Genomic DNA, 17907 nt, shown 5'->3' on the forward strand with positions numbered 1-17907 from the left:
CATGGCAGAGTAGGACACACCCCAGGAACCTGTCTCTGCACCTAGACAACAATTACCATGGCAGAATCTATCTGATGTAAATATTTTGAAACACAGGAGTCTATTTGAAGGCTTGTAACTTCAACGGGAAGGCTTGGATACTACGTTGTGGGTTTCTTTGGTCAATTTTAGCTCTTAGCTTGGTAGCAGTTATTCATCCCTCAAACTTAGCACTGTGGCAGGTGGCTGTATACATGTTCCTGAAGCAGTTCACAGGGGCCAGGGTGGGCAATAAGCACCCTGTCCTTCAAATATAAGGGATCTGTGCTCTGATTACTAATTGCTAATTCTGATTGAAGACACAGAGGTGCACATACATAGGTGGGCAGCCATTGTTTTAACTTCAGTGCCGTTGTCATTACTTATAATAACCAAAAAGTGTTAACAACCCAAGTGTCCATCAGTGGATGAATGGGTAAATAAAACTTGGTGTATGCATGCAATGGAATGTTATTCAGCCTTAAAGAGGCAGTGCATTCTGAAATGTGCTTCAACTTGGATGTACATGAGGACATTATTCTTAGTCAATTTAGCAAAAAGAATGTTGTATGATTCCACTGGTGTGAGGTCCTTAGAGCAGTCACTTTCATAGAGGCAGAAAGTAGAATGGTGGTTGCCAGGGGCTCCAGGGAGGAGGGACTGTTCAATGGGTATAGAGTTTCATTTTTGTAAGATGAAAAGACTTCTACAGATGGATGGTGATAATGGTTGCACAACAATATGAATGTACTTAATGTCACTGAACTGTACAGTTTAAAATGGTTAAGATGGTAAATTTTATGTTATATGTATTTTACCCATGAATTTTTAAATTTAAAAATGTATATGTTTACTGAGAAAAATATTTAATTCACAGGGATATTTAAAATTCATTATAGCTATATTTTATTAGTTTTTTTCCTAACTTAATATTCTATATTAAAATACTATGTTATATAAGATTATATTACATTCCATATCTATACATATTCTATACTCTATATACATATAGTCTATATTCCTGACATTAAGAGGAAATAATTACTGTTTAATTTAGCAGATAATAGGAAGAATAAGTCACCAAAGATCATAACGCTTAAAAAGCATGGAAGGATGCAAACCAGTTCCGTCCCTAAGATTCACTTACAAATAGAAATGAGGTTCAATTGTAAACCAAGCTATTCAACTGCCACAAAATTAGTCATTATCGCCCCTCCTTTGCCTACATCATGCTACCACTTAAAACAAAGACAACACTTCACGGAGAAATGAAAGAGATAATGGGTAATATTCAGAGTCAAAAACAGCATCATCAGCTACCCAAGAAGAAGCAACAGAATACATGGGAAAACGATTGCCATTCTCCAGGAGAAAAACGCGAAAAGACTTGATTACAAAAACTGACAGCTAAGCACTCATCAGACAGCTACCAACAAAACAAAGGGCCTGGTACTTTGAGCAGTGTCATCTTCTGATCATGAATTTCAATGAAATATCTGCAATAAGGTAAAAATGTCATCTGGAAATAATTTTTTCGCCTTGTTTGAATCCAAATGTCACTGTGTTTGCACATTTTCTGCTTTTGGCTATGTTATTGGTGGCTTAGTGCATGAGCTGACGTATATTTTTCGGTCTTGCTGCCATGCTAGATCAAGGTCGTATGACTCTGGCAGTTTTTAAACCAAGCACCAATATTTCCTATTTGGACAAAGAATATTTTCTTAAAAAAAAAAAAAACTAAAATAAAGTAAACTAAATATGCTTTTCCCTTAAAAAATATCTGTAAGATCAAGGTAGGGCTATACAGTTTTGCCTTTAGTCAATTTATCAAATTCATTTATTTATTTTTTAACATCTTTATTGGAGTATAATTGCTTTACAATGGTGTGTTAGTTTCTGCTTTACAACAAAATGAATCAGTTATACATATACATATGTTCCCATATCTCTTCCCTCTTGCAGCTGCCTCCCTCCCACCTTCCCTATCCCACCCCTCCAGGCGGTCACAAAGCACCGAACTGATCTCTCTGTGCTATGCGGCTGCTTCCCACTAGCTAGCTATTTTACATTTGGTAGTGTATATATGTCCATGCCTCTCTCTCGCTTTGTCACAGCTTACCCTTCCCCCTCCCCATATCCTCAATCCATTCTCTAGTAGGTCTGTGTCTTTATTCCTGTCTTACCTCTAGGTTCTTCATGACATTTTTTTTCTTAAATTCCATATATATGTGTTAGCAACCGGTATTTTTCTCTCTCTTTCTGACTTACTTCACTCTGTATGACAGACTCTAGATCTATCCACCTCATTACAAATAGCTCAATTTTGTTTCTTTTTATGGCTGAGTAATATTCCATTGTATATATGTGCCAAAAATACAGCAAATAAATTTTTTTCCTGTATTTTTTGAATTTTAGGAGCTTAATAGGAGATATGTTTAAACGTCACCTGGAATCTCCATTCAGAGCTTTGGATTATTGGCCATCTCCACCTCCCCTCCGCTTACCTCACCCCCTCAATATCACACTATCAGAAAGAGAAAAGTGGAAGTGAAAAAGTCTACCCAAAGAGTAAGCAACAAATGAGCAGTAAACAGAAGAGAAAACTGAGGTTAAGGGCAATGATAGTGGAGCTTATTTATGTGCCAATGGGAATGTGTGAGTAGGGAAGTATGCAGTGATGCAGAAAGGAGATGTATGAGGATTCTCCAGACAAACAGAATCAATAGGGTGTGTGTGTGTGTGTGTGTGTGTGTGTGTGTGTGTACATACATAGATAAATGATAGATAATTTATTGTAAGGAATTGGCTCATGTGATTACCAAGGCTGAGAAGTACCAAGATCTGCAGTCAACAAGCTGGACCCCTGGAAGAGACAATGTGTAATTCAGGTTCTAGTCCAAAGGCCTAAGAACCAAGAAAACCAATGGTATAAGTTCCAGTCCAAAAGCCAATAGCCCTAAGACCCAAGAAAAGCCAATATTTTAGTTTGAGTCTTAGGATGGAAGATCAGTGCTCCAGTTCAGCAGACAGGTAGAAGGAGTCCCCACTTATTCAGCCTTTTTGTTCTATCTACAGTTGATTGGGTGGGGCCCATCCACCTTAAGTTGGGCAGTCTGTTTATTCAGTCTACCAATACAAATACTAATCTCTTCCAGAAACATCCTCATTGACACACTGAGAATAATGTTTGACCAAATGTCTGGGCACCCTCTGTCAAGCTGACACATAAAATTAACCATCACAAGGGATAAAGAAGTAAAAGAATCTGAGAAGATAAAACTGGAAGGAAATCCAGAGCACCAGTAGGCAGGATATTGTCTTATGATATATTTCCCAGTTTCTTAATTTTATCTTTAGTTGTTATTTGAATTCTTAATTTGTAATTACATTTTAAAATTCCAGACATTCTATTTGATTCTTTTCTATAGTTATCCCATTTTCTGGTGAGATTCTCCATCTTGTCTTTTATTTCCTAGAATGTAACGGTCATTTATTTTGTGTGTGTGTCTGTAATCCTGTTATCTGGATCTGCTGTGGGTCTTGTCTTAGATGCCATAGTCATCCCTAAACTGCAATGTCTGTACCACCAGCTCCACAAATCTACTGAATGTTCTGCTCCACTTTTCAGCCACTACATTTAGTATTAACAACTGCCTCCAGGAGAAAGGAAAATTTGGGATCATCTATATAAGTTTCCCTCTCTCTTGTTTGACACCATAGTTCTTCAATGTTCTGGGTAGCTCTCCAGTGCTTTCAAAACTGTGTTTTAATTTTTCTCTTATTTCTCTAGTTGTTCTAACAGGGGATTTTGGGCACACCAACCTAAGTCTGTTCCTGCCAGAAATGGAAGATCCTCCATATCATGTAAAGAGCTGATTTGTCTGCATCTGTAGTCTTAGTCAAATATGATTTTAAATCTTCCATTTCAAAGTGTGGCAAAAACATAACAATATAAAAAAGAAAGAATAAATTTTCCAAAGCGTCATTTTTAAAAATTGTTCTACTGTTAATTTCTTGTCAAATCAGAGAACTATCACTTTGCATGGTCTTCTTATAAATTTAGTTCTTTTCTCCTAGAAGCTAAAAATTGACTTTCGACAAAGCCATCACATTTCTTAAAACATTTTAAACTTAATACAGAATGTTTTAAACAGAACTATGGTGAAATGGTGAGGTTCGTTCTAATTTATCATATCAAATAAAAAGCTATAATTATAAATTTATAATTATTACTTGTTAGATGGCCAAGATATAAGGGGAAATTATGGAAACCTGGTGTGTAATTAACATCCTCTATAAACTCAGTGTAATATTATGTCTATACTGTTGGTGGACTGGCGACTGTGAATGTTGATTTAAATAACAATATCAAGAAATCAAAAGTCAATTTGTGTATTTCACTCACTTTGCTAAATCTGTATGTGACAAGCAATTAAATATTCAGAAACTAAATGGACATGTTAACAGAAACACAAGCACATATACACATTCACAGGAAATTTCTAAAGTAAAGGATGATATGAACCCCAAATATATTTTTAATCAACCACATTGTTATCCTAATTGTGTTGACCACATTTTAACTGTTAAATTTGCAACCTGAGAGATGAGCATGCCCTGCTAAGTAAGGCAGCTCTTGTGACCATGAATCAGCAGACAGCAATGAATAATTACAGACATCTGTAGAATTCACAACTGACTCAGGACTTTTTATAAATGCAAATATTTTCAGAGTCTCTGCATTCAAGGTCCTTATATCTGTCATGTAATCACATTGTAGCACACTGTATTTTCTAAAAATGGTTGCAGAAACATTTCCCCTCCTCCTCTTCCTTTTGCGGTTGTGACCTTATAACTTTCCCAGTATCAGGAGGTGAAGCTTATAACTTTACTCCCTAGAATCTAAGTGTTTTGAACAATAGAACAGGGAGGAAGTGATGCTTTGGCATTCCAACATATAGCCAGCCCTTAACTGGCCTGGAAACTTCTGTTTCTTGCCTTTTGAAAAACTAGCAGCAATGCTGTGAAAACCCCAGACCACATGCAAAGACCATGTGCAGGTGCTCTGTTGCCAGCTGCTCCTGAGTTCCAACCAGCAACAGCGACATCAGCTGTGAGTCAGCCGTGTTGTATGTGCTGCACAGGCAAACCTTCAGCTCACTCTGGACACAGCTACCATTTGACTCCAATCACATTACAGACCTCAGCTGAACCCAGTACCAAATAGAGCCATGAAAGAGAATAAGATATATTTTTGAGACATTACATTTTGGATGTATTTTGTTCTGCAGCATTAGATGGCTCAAACACATAAGCCTAATAGATATTATTAATGTCCTTGAAGAAATAATGTTTTGATCTAAATGTACTCATCCTAAATTGTCCCCTTGCTTTCTCACACCTCCACTCTGAGAACAGTAGAGTAGGAAAAATATCATCATTGTATTCTACCTTGTTTTACAGATGAGGAAACTGAGGATTTTAGGGAAAAAATGACTTAAATGGATCTTATCAAAGGGAGTCCCAAAAGTTTGATATTAATCTAGATCTTCTGCCTCCAATATTAGTCCAAGAATACGAATGTGATTCCCTCCCCAACCACATGCACAGTGAACTATCCCTAGACCCTATTGCTATAAACTTAGTTGCAATCTCTTTCTCCCTTACCCTTTCTTTCTCCTTCTTTCCTTCCTCTCTCCCTCCTTGCCTTCCTTCTTTCCTCCCTCCCTCTCTCCCTCTCCATCATCTTATTTTTTGTTTGTATTTATGTCTATTATAACATATGAATGTTTTTCCCTTCCCCTTGAGTGTGGGCAGGACTTAATGACTCATTTCTAATGAATACGGTAATTGACAGTGTATGACACAGAAACTAGGCTATAAAGAAGTACTGTGTCATCTGCCTTGATTTCTCCTGTCTCTCTCTCTCTCTCTCTCTCCCCCCCTCGGGAAAACCAGCTTCCATACCTTGAGGGCACTAAGTCAGCCCTGAGGAGAGACCTATATAACTAGGAATTGAGACCCCCCAAGCCAGCAGCCAGATGAGTAAGCCCTTTGGGAAGTGGAACCTCAAACCCCAATCAAGTCTTCAGGTGACTGCAGCCCAGCAGACAGCTTGTCTGAAACCCTGTGAGAGACCCCAAGCCAGAAACTCCCATCTAAACCACTCTCAAACTGCTGATCCCAAGAAACCGTAAGATAATAAATGCATGTTGTGTTAAGCCGCTACATTTGGGGATAATCTGTTATGTACCAATAGATAACTCAGATTTCCTATTTTTTGTGGTTAAAAAAGTAAAAAAAAAAAACAGGAGTCTGAGAAAAGCATTTATCTTTGCATGTATGTCTGTTTACTACTTGCTCAGTAAGCAAAGTAATTTCTAAGGAAACGAGATGTGACCTTTTAAATATTTTTCCATATGGCCTAATCATTTGTTCTAAAACATATCTAGCCATTATATTGTAGCTATTTACATAAGGCTTTATAAATATTATTCAAGTTTCTACTCTACACATTGCAACATCTCAACCCTTATTTCTATCTGTGAATTTTTACCATTTGACTCCCTAACACAAAGACGACATAGCTGTCGTCCTTGTTCTCCAGCAGATTGTATTTAGAAACAATTATAATTTTATACTCACTGTATTATAGTCTTTGTATGGAGTTCCAATTTCTTTTACTTCTCTTTTTACCTAATTTTACCCAGTATATGTCCCCTATATCCCTGTGTGTAGGCATATGTATGCAACAGTGTGAATGATTTTTCTGGTATCATGCCATAGTCAAATAAGCATGCTTTGAAGTGGAGATGGCCTTGAACATAGACCATTTCCTCAAAAGACAGAGTTGGAAGAAGCACTTTAGGGTCTCTATTATTATTAATTAATTAGTGATAGTAGTACCTAAAGAAATCTCTCTGATTGTTTTTTTCTTTTTTTTTTTTTTTTGCAGTATGCAGGCCTCTTACTGCTGTGGCCTCTCCTGTTGCTGCGGAGCACAGGACGCTCAGGCCCAGCGGCCATGGCTCATGGGCCCAGCTGCTCCGCAGCATGTGGGATCTTCCTGGACCGGGGCATGAACCTGCGTCCGCCTGAATCGGCAGGCGGACTCTCAACCACTGTGCCACCAGGGAAGCCCTCTCTGATTGTTTTGATGTAAGAGTGGTGAGGACAATTCTGAAAAGAAGGCAAAATGATAAAAAAAAAAAAAAAGAGTAGGCAGTAATTCTCTTAAGGGTATTATTCATAGGTAACTTGCCATAATAGATCAAAGGAGAGTGTAAGAGAAAGAGGAACATGGGGTGGATATGAAACATGGAGACTGACATTTATGAAGCAGTTGCTAAGTGCCAATCAAAAGTTGAAAAAACTTTTAGATTATTTTGAGTTTTCCTCACAAGAATCTAAGGAAGAAAAAATTACTTCAAATTTATGGATGAGGAAGGAGAATATTATAAAGCCTAGGTGAAATTTATTATTTCCTACGATGAATAATTGAACTGAATCTAAAACTGCAACAATTTACTCCAAGTTTTCCTCATTTGAATATAGCTTGATGAGGAGTCCAGAAACCAGGGCACAGGAAGAATAGTTAAAGGTACTAGAAATGTTTAACCTAGAAAAGAGAAGGTTTGGCGTGGGCAAAGTATCTTCAGGTATCTGAATGATCATCTTTTGCAACATAAAGTAGACACAATCCTAAACTACTAAAATAATAATTCAATAAAGAGATTGAAAAACAATCTTCTTAAGAGACTAGAAATGTGTGGTGGCTCATTCCAACTCTAACAGTTTCTATTCCTAAGCTTTGACAACATGATGACTTTGCCTAGGTCCCTGGCTTCCCACTATTAGAGAGATTCATGCAAAGTAATCCACTTTCCAAAGAAGAGAACCCAGAGGTGGTGATTATATTTCGGTGCACTGCTCACAGTACAAATCTGTCCAAACTTCATGTTTCTCCCTCCTGAAGTCTTTATTTCCTTTTCCTTCTGAATATCAGATGGTTTACTTTGGTTCTTTGATTATTCGATGTCCATATCTCATCTTCCAATTTCTTTAAGTTATGCATCATAGCAGAGATATAAATCTCACATTCATCCATTCCTTCACTCAGTAGGTTTTTTTTTTTTTCACAACACTTTTATGTAAGGCTTCATATATTAAGAGATGGATAAGAAAGATTCTTTGACCTTAAACCCTGCTAGGAAAAGAGACAGGTAAGTTAACAAAGAATTGCAATGCAGCAAGGCAAATTCTATGATTGGTAAAAGTATGAGTGAGAAAAAAGAACAGAGGCAGCTAATTGAAACTAGTATCATCAGGAAAGGCTTCAGGAGGAATTAGGATCTGAGCTGAGTTATAATGGACTCATAAAGGTGGAGAAGTAGAGAGTATACTTTTCTTAAGGCATTTAAGTGGTGAAAGGAGAGTGTGTGTGGCAATGACCTAAGATCTGATCTACTTTTATTCTGCTGTACATAAAATATGTTTCTGAGATGGGGAGGGCGACAATAGGTCTTAGAGCAGTGATTCGCAACTGTTGGTGATTTTGCACATCCCCACCTCTGCACCAAGGAAAAATGCCAATGTTTGGAGACATTTCATTACTAGGGGTAGGGATACTTTTGGCATTTAGTGGGTAGAGGCCAAGAATGCTTCTAACCATCCTACAATACACAGGACAGGCCATCACAGCACGGATCTATCCAGCCCAGGATACTTATAGTGCCAAAGTTGAGAAATTCTGTCTTAGATGCTTGAAAATGTTTAAAACCTTTGCTTTAGATAACAATTATCATTGCAGACTTTAAAACAAGAGAGTAATGTGGTAAGATCCTCCTCTCCCTGTCTTTCCCGAGCCATCCAGTTCTGCTGTGGAAATAGTAGTCCTTGCATACCGCTCTGCCAGGCTTGCCAATTTTATAAAGTGCCTTGGGTTTGCTCCGACCTTTCTGCATGGGAGATGACCTTGCATTCCTAATTCCCTTGGATTCTTTTTTTTAATCTAGGGAAATGTGTTTCTTGATTAAGTACAAGATCAAGTGTATCTTCTTCCTAAATTAATGGTTCTCTTGATCTGAGTGCTCACTCATTTGTTAACGCTCCAAAAGGAAATGTGCATTTCTCAGACTCCATAAGTCATATAAACAGGACTTTATATTCACCATTTAAATGAAGATAAATTATGATTTATCTTCAGTATTATTCTTGGTTTGTACTGCAAATATATGTGATATATAAATCTATGGATGTAGTAAGGACTTTGATAGCTCCATTATTTCCTTAGGGTCTCAGTTCACTGTGGTCTCACCTTTACCCTAATTAGGATTCTTAGTTGCTCATGCAAGTATCATAACTTAGAATATCAATGTCTTTTTAAAAATATATATATCCAAATATTAAAACCATGAAAGACTCGTCTAACTCAAGCCCTGCATTTTCTGAGTCCTTCCAACTTGATTAAAGCTCACATTAACCTTTCATATTTAGTTTACTTGGAAATGAAAATCAATTAGTACTTTACTCTCTTTTGTCATCTTAGCATAAAATTGCATTTACCACACAATTAGTGTGTGTTTGTGAATGTGTATAAGCATATACATACATATATGTACATATTATAATACCGCATTCTGTTTTTGTGTGCCTTTTTTGTTACTTTAAGATTTTGAACTCCTTATTGATGACTAAAATAAAAAGATCAAACATGCATTATAAAATAAAAGAACGTGCTTTGTCTCCTGAAGTGACTGTAGATGTAACTAGCATATCTTCATTGCCATTGGTATGAATTCAAGCCTCTCTCATGAGAATCTAATAGAGGGTTGCAAATATGCTTTAACTCTTATGTCAAATTGGGCCACATCTATCTATACTCAGCAGGAGGGAGTACAACAATTGATTAGTGAGGTTGTGATATTGTGATTTTATGATGAGACATAAATATTTGGTCTTTGTCCCACTTCTGGCACAGAGCTCAAACCCTTGGAATTTCCTACGTGATGAGAGCAATAAATGTGTCTTTTGTTAGATTAATCAGGTGATCTGGGGGATGCACCTGAGGGTGTGGGCTGATTGCCAAGAGAACTAAACATGTGATGATAAAAAGGTTGGAACTTTCAGTCCCATCCCCGACCTCTGGAAAGTGGTGAGGGGCTAGAGGTTCAGTTTAAGCACCAATGGCCAATTACTTAATCAAGCATGCCTATGTAATGAAGCCTCCATTAAAATTCCAAAAGGACAGGTTTAGAGTGCTGCTGGGTTGGTGAAAACGTTGAGATTCCTAGAGAATGGTGTGCTCACAGAGGGCATGGAAAATCTGAGCCCTTTTCCCACACCCTTGCCCTATTCATCTCTTCCAGCTGGTTGTTCCTGAGTTATACTTTTTTACAATAAACTAGCAAACTAGTAAATAAAATATTTCTCTGAATGTTGTGATCCTCTCTAGCAAATTAATTGAACCCAGTGAGAGGGTCATTGGAACCTCCAATTTGTAGCCAGTCAGGCAGAAGCACAGGTGACAATTTAGACTTGCAATTAGCAATCTTCTGGAACTGAGCCCTTAACCTGTGAAATCCGATATTATCTCTGCACAGATAGTGTCAGAATTGAATGGAATTATATATTATATCCAGTTGGTGTCTGAGAATTGGATGATGCGGGAAAAACTCCTCCACACATTGTAATTAGAATGAGAATTGTTAGAGGCCTGCTTTGGTCTCTAGAGTTATGAGCACAACACAAGTGCCCTGCATTTGTCAAAGCTAGGTTAGTCCATCAGGGAGATGGCTGAGTGCTTGAGAACAGATCAAAGTATTATTGGAGTCAGTGTTTCAGTTGTGGAAGTGAGGTCATTAAAATGTGAAAAAAGAATGAGCATTTCTGGGGCATGTTGTAGACTATATATGTATATATATACACACACACACACACATACACACATTACTTCACAAAAGCCCTTTGGGATCATGATCATTATCAACATTTCAAAGATGAGAGAAACTAAAATTTGAAGAGCAAACATATACTCAGCTAGTAAGGGCAGGGCTTGAATTCAAACCTGAGTTTAGTTGGCTTTGAACCCTATGCTCTCCTAACATTTACAGGGCTTTGGACAGTCACAATTCTTTTAGGATTTGTGTTTGGTTGGGAATGAGGACAAAATTGAGAGTCATGGGCTGAGAAAGAAGGCCGTGAATCTGCACTAAGAATTTGCACAAAGTTACAATCATCTGTAACCATTATCACAATCAATCTTGCAGAACATTTGATTATCCCAAAAAGAAACACACTACCCATTAGCAATCATTCTTTATTTTTCCCCAGCCCTTCAGCCCTAGATGACCACTAATCTACTTTCTATAGCTAAAGATTTGCATATTCTGGACATTTCATCTAAATGGTGTCATATTATATGTGGCCTTTTTTGAGTAGCTGCTTTCACTTAGCATGTTTAAAAGGTTCATCCACGTTACAACATGTATCAGTACTTCATTCCATTTTGGATAAACAATATCGCATTGTATGAATATATCACATTATTTTTCATCTGTTTGTCACTTGACGGATATTTGGGTTGGACCTACTCTTTGGCTATTATGAATAATGCCATTATTAACATTTCTATACAAGGGTTTGTGTGTGTGTGTGTCTGTGTGTGTGAAAATATAGTTTCAATTCTCTTACTTAGATAATAAGGTATAGATTTGCCAGTTCATATGGTAATTCTTTGCTTAGTCTTTTGAGGAACTGCCAGACTATTTTCCAAAACAGCTGTACCGTTTTGTATACCTACTAGCAGTGTAAGAGGATTCCAATGACTGTAGCTATTCTAGTGTGTGTGAAATATTATCTCATTTCCAAAATGGATTAAATTATTGAGCACATTTTCACATATTTATTGGGCATTTGTATGTCTTCTTTAGATTATAGCTTAACTTTTTTTATATTGGAGTATATCCAATTAATAATGTTGTGATAGTTTCAAGGGCACAGCAAAGGGACTCAGCCATACATATGTATGTATCCATTCTCTTCCAAACTCCCCTCCCATACAGGCTGCCACATAATATTGAGTAGAGTTCCCTGTGCTATACAGTAGGTCTTATTTGTTATCCATTTTAAATATAGCCATGTGTACATGTCGATCTCAAACTCCCTGACTATCCCTTCCTCCCATCCTTCCCCCTGGTAACCATAAGTTCATTCTCTAACTCTGTGAGTCTGTTTCTGTTTTGTAAATAGGTTCTTAAATATATATGCAACAATACACATAAAGGACTTGAGGCAATGTGTGTCTGGTGTATAATAGCCTTTGAATTAAAAAAAAAATCTACTCTAGTTTTTCCTGTTTTTTAACTATGATATTTATCTTCAATAATCAAAGAGTCTTTTAAGCCTTTAGAGTTAACAATTTATCAGAAATTGCTTAACTTTCTGTAGCATGTTCTTACACTTAAGCTTTGTTCAATATAATGCACTCAATTTTAAGATCTATTAATTGTATAACTTATAAACAGTAATTAAAATGGACATAAATATCAATTGCTCACTTCTACATTTTGTTAGAAAATTGTTACTTTGTGAAATTTTACAGATTGAGCTAAAACAATAGCAGTTATCCACATCTGGAACAGTGCCATTTTTCACAGCAATCATTTGAAAACTTCAGCTCATTCCTTTTAAAACCTTCCAAAGAACGGGTATACCTTATATAATAGCAATGAGGATGATTCTTTATTGTTTATTCACTATGCACCTAGAATTATGCTAGGCCCTTTACCTCAGCTTGTGCAGTTAATATTTACAAACACCCTATAAGGTAGATATTATTATCCTAATTTTACAGTCGACGGAATTGAGATATAGAGATTAATTTATTACTTAATGCCACACAAACCTTAGATAAGTGTCCCCATTATGCAATGTCTTTCCTTCTCCTAACTCTCCAAATTAACTATTTCAGCACATCCTAAATTCAGTATCTTTCATATAGACTTTCTTAACAATTTAATTCACAGAATCATAAGTTATTCATGCAATAAAAGCTTCACTGAGCCTTTTACTAGGTACCAGCTACCACTTATATGCTGTGGACAAGAAGGGAAGTAAAACATTATGACTGCCATACTGGTATAAGAAAGAAACTTACAAGAAGTGTGAAAATGGAGATAGCGTATTGCTACCAGAATAAAGTGGAGGGTCATTTTAAACTCCAGGAAGGCAAGAATCAGTGCCTCCTTTATTCAACCTTGTATAATCAATGCCTACACAATGCTTAGCAGAGAGTGGGTACAATAAACATATTAACTAGAATTCAGTATTAAAAAAAATCTAGTGGTAAGAGAGGGAATTGATGCTGATGAATTTGAATTCAGTACCAAAGGATAGATTTGGTACCTTAAAAGGCAAAAATAAGGAAGGACGCTTCAAACACACACACACACACACACACAAAATGGCAGAGACTCAAAGGAGTGATTGTGTGATCCTATATAGTTTTGAATGACTGCATAAAAAATATGTATATTTAGACTGAAAGCCAGAGATGAGGCTGAGGTGTCTGGGGTTCAGGAAAGATCTTATAGGTCAATTTGGGGGGGTTGGGTTTATCCTGAAGGCGATGGTGAATTGCTGAAGTGTTTTAAGCAGAAAACTGTGAAAGATGGTATTTACGATTTAACAAATCATTCCAGTAATTCTGTAGAAGACAGATTAAAATAGGAAAACAATTCAGGGAAACAATGGTAATTGTCTTAGTTCAGCTGCTGCAATAAAATACCATGCGCTCTGTGGCTTAACAGACTTTATTTCTCACAGTTCTTTCAGAAGAAAGAAATCCAGATCAGGGGACTGGCAGATTCAGTTTTTGTTGAGGATTCTCTTCTTAGCCTGAAAACAGTCACCCTTCTCACTCTGTCCTCAAATGGCAGAGAGAGGAAAGTCTGGTATCTCTTCCACTTCTTGTAAGAGCTCTAATCCCATCATGGGGCTCCTCCATCATGACCTCATCTAAGCCTAATTACCTCCCAGAGGTCTGTTTGGGAGGGGGAATCCCCCCCCACCTCTGTTGAGTTATTGTGGCTGGACTAATAATAAAGTTGACACAAAACAGATTAATAGGAGAAAAAAAACTTTAATAACCTTGAACTTAATATGAGATTCAAACCTATAGGGCCAAACCTGCTGATTTTTGAGGGCAGGACCTTCATAACTTAAATAAAACATTATAAAATTTTTATTTCTCTTTTTTTGTTTTTCTTGAATAAAAGTCAGAGAGAAAACTTTGTTCTTTGAGAGAGGTAGGAACATAGTATGGCATCTATCTATGCCTGAGTTGGACCCTGGCTTAACCTACAATTCCCACTTAAAAGAAGAGTAGAAGCTGTGATCATTGCAGATACTAGATTGATTTTTTTCGACAAAAGTATAGTAAAAGGTCTGTTTTCACATATTTTCACCAAATCTGGATTTTTTAAACATTTTTAATTCTTAAATGGATAGTCAACAGTTTTGTTGTTAATTTTGATAGTTACACTATTTTCATATGATTATTAGAGATTTTATATCTTTAGTTGAAATTTTCCAGATGTTGTCTTGGCTTATTTATCTATGGATACAAACCATTCTTTGTTTTGTACAAGCACTTCATATATTTTTAGAGCAACATTTTACATATAATGGAAATATCTATTCTTTGATTTTTTATTTGTCTTTTGATTTTGTTTCTATTTTGGACATGTGAATTTGATATCTTCCTTGATGTTTTTTGGCTTTCATGACATACTTAAAAAAAAAAAAACATAGTAACTCTAAGATTATAAAAATATTTTTGCAAAGTACTTGTAATACATTTTTACTTTATTTTACATTGTTTTAAGGAATAAACAATCCAATTTAATTTATTTTCTAAATGTTAAGTCTATTTTATCAAACCCAATTACTGAAGGCATTTTTACCACCTCACTTTATAATTCCATCCCAAAAGGCTATTTTTGTTTTTATTTGAGCTTCTTCTATATTTGCTTACTTCTTGAAGATCTTGCTGTTTTATAAAGACTCCATAAGTACTTGGTAATTATAATAGAACAGTGGGAAGATCCAATGATGGACACAGATGGGGCAAGAAAAGTCTTAGAAGAAATAACCAGCCTTTTCCAGACTGTATCCAAAATAAAGACTCACAAGTGTGACAAATAACAATAACCATTAGTGTTTTCCTGGGCAACATCTCTCATTTTACAATTAGATACACTAAGGCCTAGAGGGACAAAGTGACTTGCCCAAGGCAATTTAGTTAAAGTAACTCAGCTGACATCATCCCAACTATTGGAATAACTTTCCCAAACATTCTGATAAAATGACAAATTAGGGGCACAGTATTGGGATGCAGGGAAATGTATGGCAAAATCTTATAAATGAAAAAAAAAAAAAGAGTAGCTTTTGATTGACTCTTATATTAGAATCTTACAGTTTCATCCATCAGATTAAGCTTACCCAGCCTTCACAGCCTATTTCCTCAGCAACCTTCACATGTATAATCGTTTGACAGGACAGTGACAATCTCCATGACACTAGGAAAGCTGGTCTCTCTGTTGTTCGTCTAGCTCCTCATTTTAAACTTCAGTTGCTCTTATTGGTCAGGTAGTCAGCATTATATTCCTTTAAACACACAGCCATAGTCATTCACAAATTCTTCACATCTAGCTAGTAAAATATTCTTTGACAAATGAATATAGTACATCTATATAAATAAAATCTCAACATTTGCCATTTTCTCTATAAACAGCCCTCTTTTCTTGTATCACATTTACTTAGGTTTCTCCATTTTCTGTATCCTCATGAAGCAATTTTTTGTTTATTTGTTTTAAAATATTCATTCTATTACTCTCTAAGGCATCCTGATTGAATGACAATTTGTATATTCATAACTTATATAACACATTATTTCTTTAATATCGATCAGCCGATTAGGAATGTGTATATACACAAATACTTGTGAGAATAATAGCTGACTGTGGACTGGACAATAAGACAATGAGAACTTCTCGGCTGGTTCTTTCCAAAGTGAACAAGTAAGGGAATCAATGTGAATCTCCCAGAGAGGTCTGGTTGTTGCCTCAGGATATGAACTCTGGCAAATATTTCCATCAGAAACTGGTGAGGGCACCCTTTATAGGGTGATAGATTTATTGAGGGGAAAAGTAAGGTAAAGATATAATAAAGGCAAAACAGTAAGTAAATATGAGAAAAAAAGAAAATGAACATAGTAAATATGAACAATTGTTAGTTCTCAGAAAGATCATTTTTTAAAGTGGATAAATGAAATAGAAAGAACTTTCAAATTCATACAAAAAGTAAAACTGAGAAAAGAAAAAGGATTCTGTGATGGAATCCAACACTGGATATAATGCTAGAGAAACATTAACCAGTTTAGAATAAATATAGATGAGATAAGGAACCAAAAATGGGGACATTTTTTTCAAAGTAGCTGCTTTTGAGTAATATCTGGGAAAAAGGAAAAGATGATCTGCACATTCAAGTTTATGCTGCAAGTTTTATTTTCCCTAAGTCAATATTAGCCAGCCCCTTCAAAGTTGCCTTTTGATGTATTATCATGTTTTATCAACTCTACTACTCAATTGATTATAAGACCCTTCATTAAGAATGGAGAAAAAAAGTTTAACCATAACTCAATGCCTTAAAGATATATCACACAAGTGTCCTTTTGCTTTGAAATTTCTTCAGTCTATTCGAGACGAGTTGGCAATTTCACCTACATTTAATTGCATTGCTATTTGTGTATAGTAATAGTGTGTTAGCAATTCTATGCATGTATCTCAGAAATAGAATTTAATTCTGTTTCATCTACTTGTGGGTATTGCCTTTTCTTAGGTTCTACATAGTACTTGAAAGTTGTTTTACAACAAAATGTGGAATCAGTATCATTCCTCCGACAACAAAGATTTGTTTCATTCATTTAAAATGCATGTTTGGCTGCTCTTTTTCTGAACCCTTCTGCGTAATCACAGAGACATTTCATTTTAAGAACGACTCATAGTGTAATCTTTGTAATGCCATTTTAAATGGCAATTAAACTCAACACATGTAGTAACAATGAAGCACATTAAACAACTGCATTGAAAAATAAAATAGGAATGACCAAGCTTGTGTATGTGCAGGAACTGACAACTATTTCAAGACTCCCAGCTGGCTGACAGAGATTATAAAACACTACCGATAATGAGATAAAAATCAATTTTGTGTATGCCTCTTTTGAGAGAATGTGCATCTTAAAATCAATGAAATACAGATCATATTTTTCTTCCAGCCCACTTCCATCTTCAGGATTTACTCCTTCCAGTTAGAAAAGTTAGTCCATAAAAAGAGAAAACACACAAACAAAAAAATAAATAAAAAGAAAATTGTGTTTTTGCTGTGCTTGGTCAGAGAACATATTTGAATAAATTACAGGAACATCAATTGCTAATGATGCTATCAAGATAGCAACATAAGTCATTCAGACTTCAGTCCCCCTCATAAGAAGACCAACTATCCTTAGACAAATAACCAGTGTGAAAATGCCAGAACGTGGGGGGTGAGGCTGAAGCATACCCCTGGACTATAGAGATCAAGAAGGGCCACATTAGAAGGGTAAAAGAGTGGCTACACACTGAGCACATCGCCCCTCCACTAGGTCAACACAGAGTGTCACAGAGAGGGCCCCCTTGGTCTTATGGTTTCTCCAGCGGGAAAAGAGAGCCTAACTAAGACATACAGCTCCTCCAGTGCTGCAGGACGCTTCCTGGGAGACCTTTCCTTATGGCAATCACTGGGGGAATCTGTGGGGCTTGACCACTGGGGATCAGCAAGAGACAGAGAGGG

The sequence above is a fragment of the Grampus griseus genome, assembly GCF_964374135.1.
Source record: "Grampus griseus genome assembly, chromosome: 15".
NCBI lineage: Eukaryota > Metazoa > Chordata > Mammalia > Artiodactyla > Delphinidae > Grampus > Grampus griseus.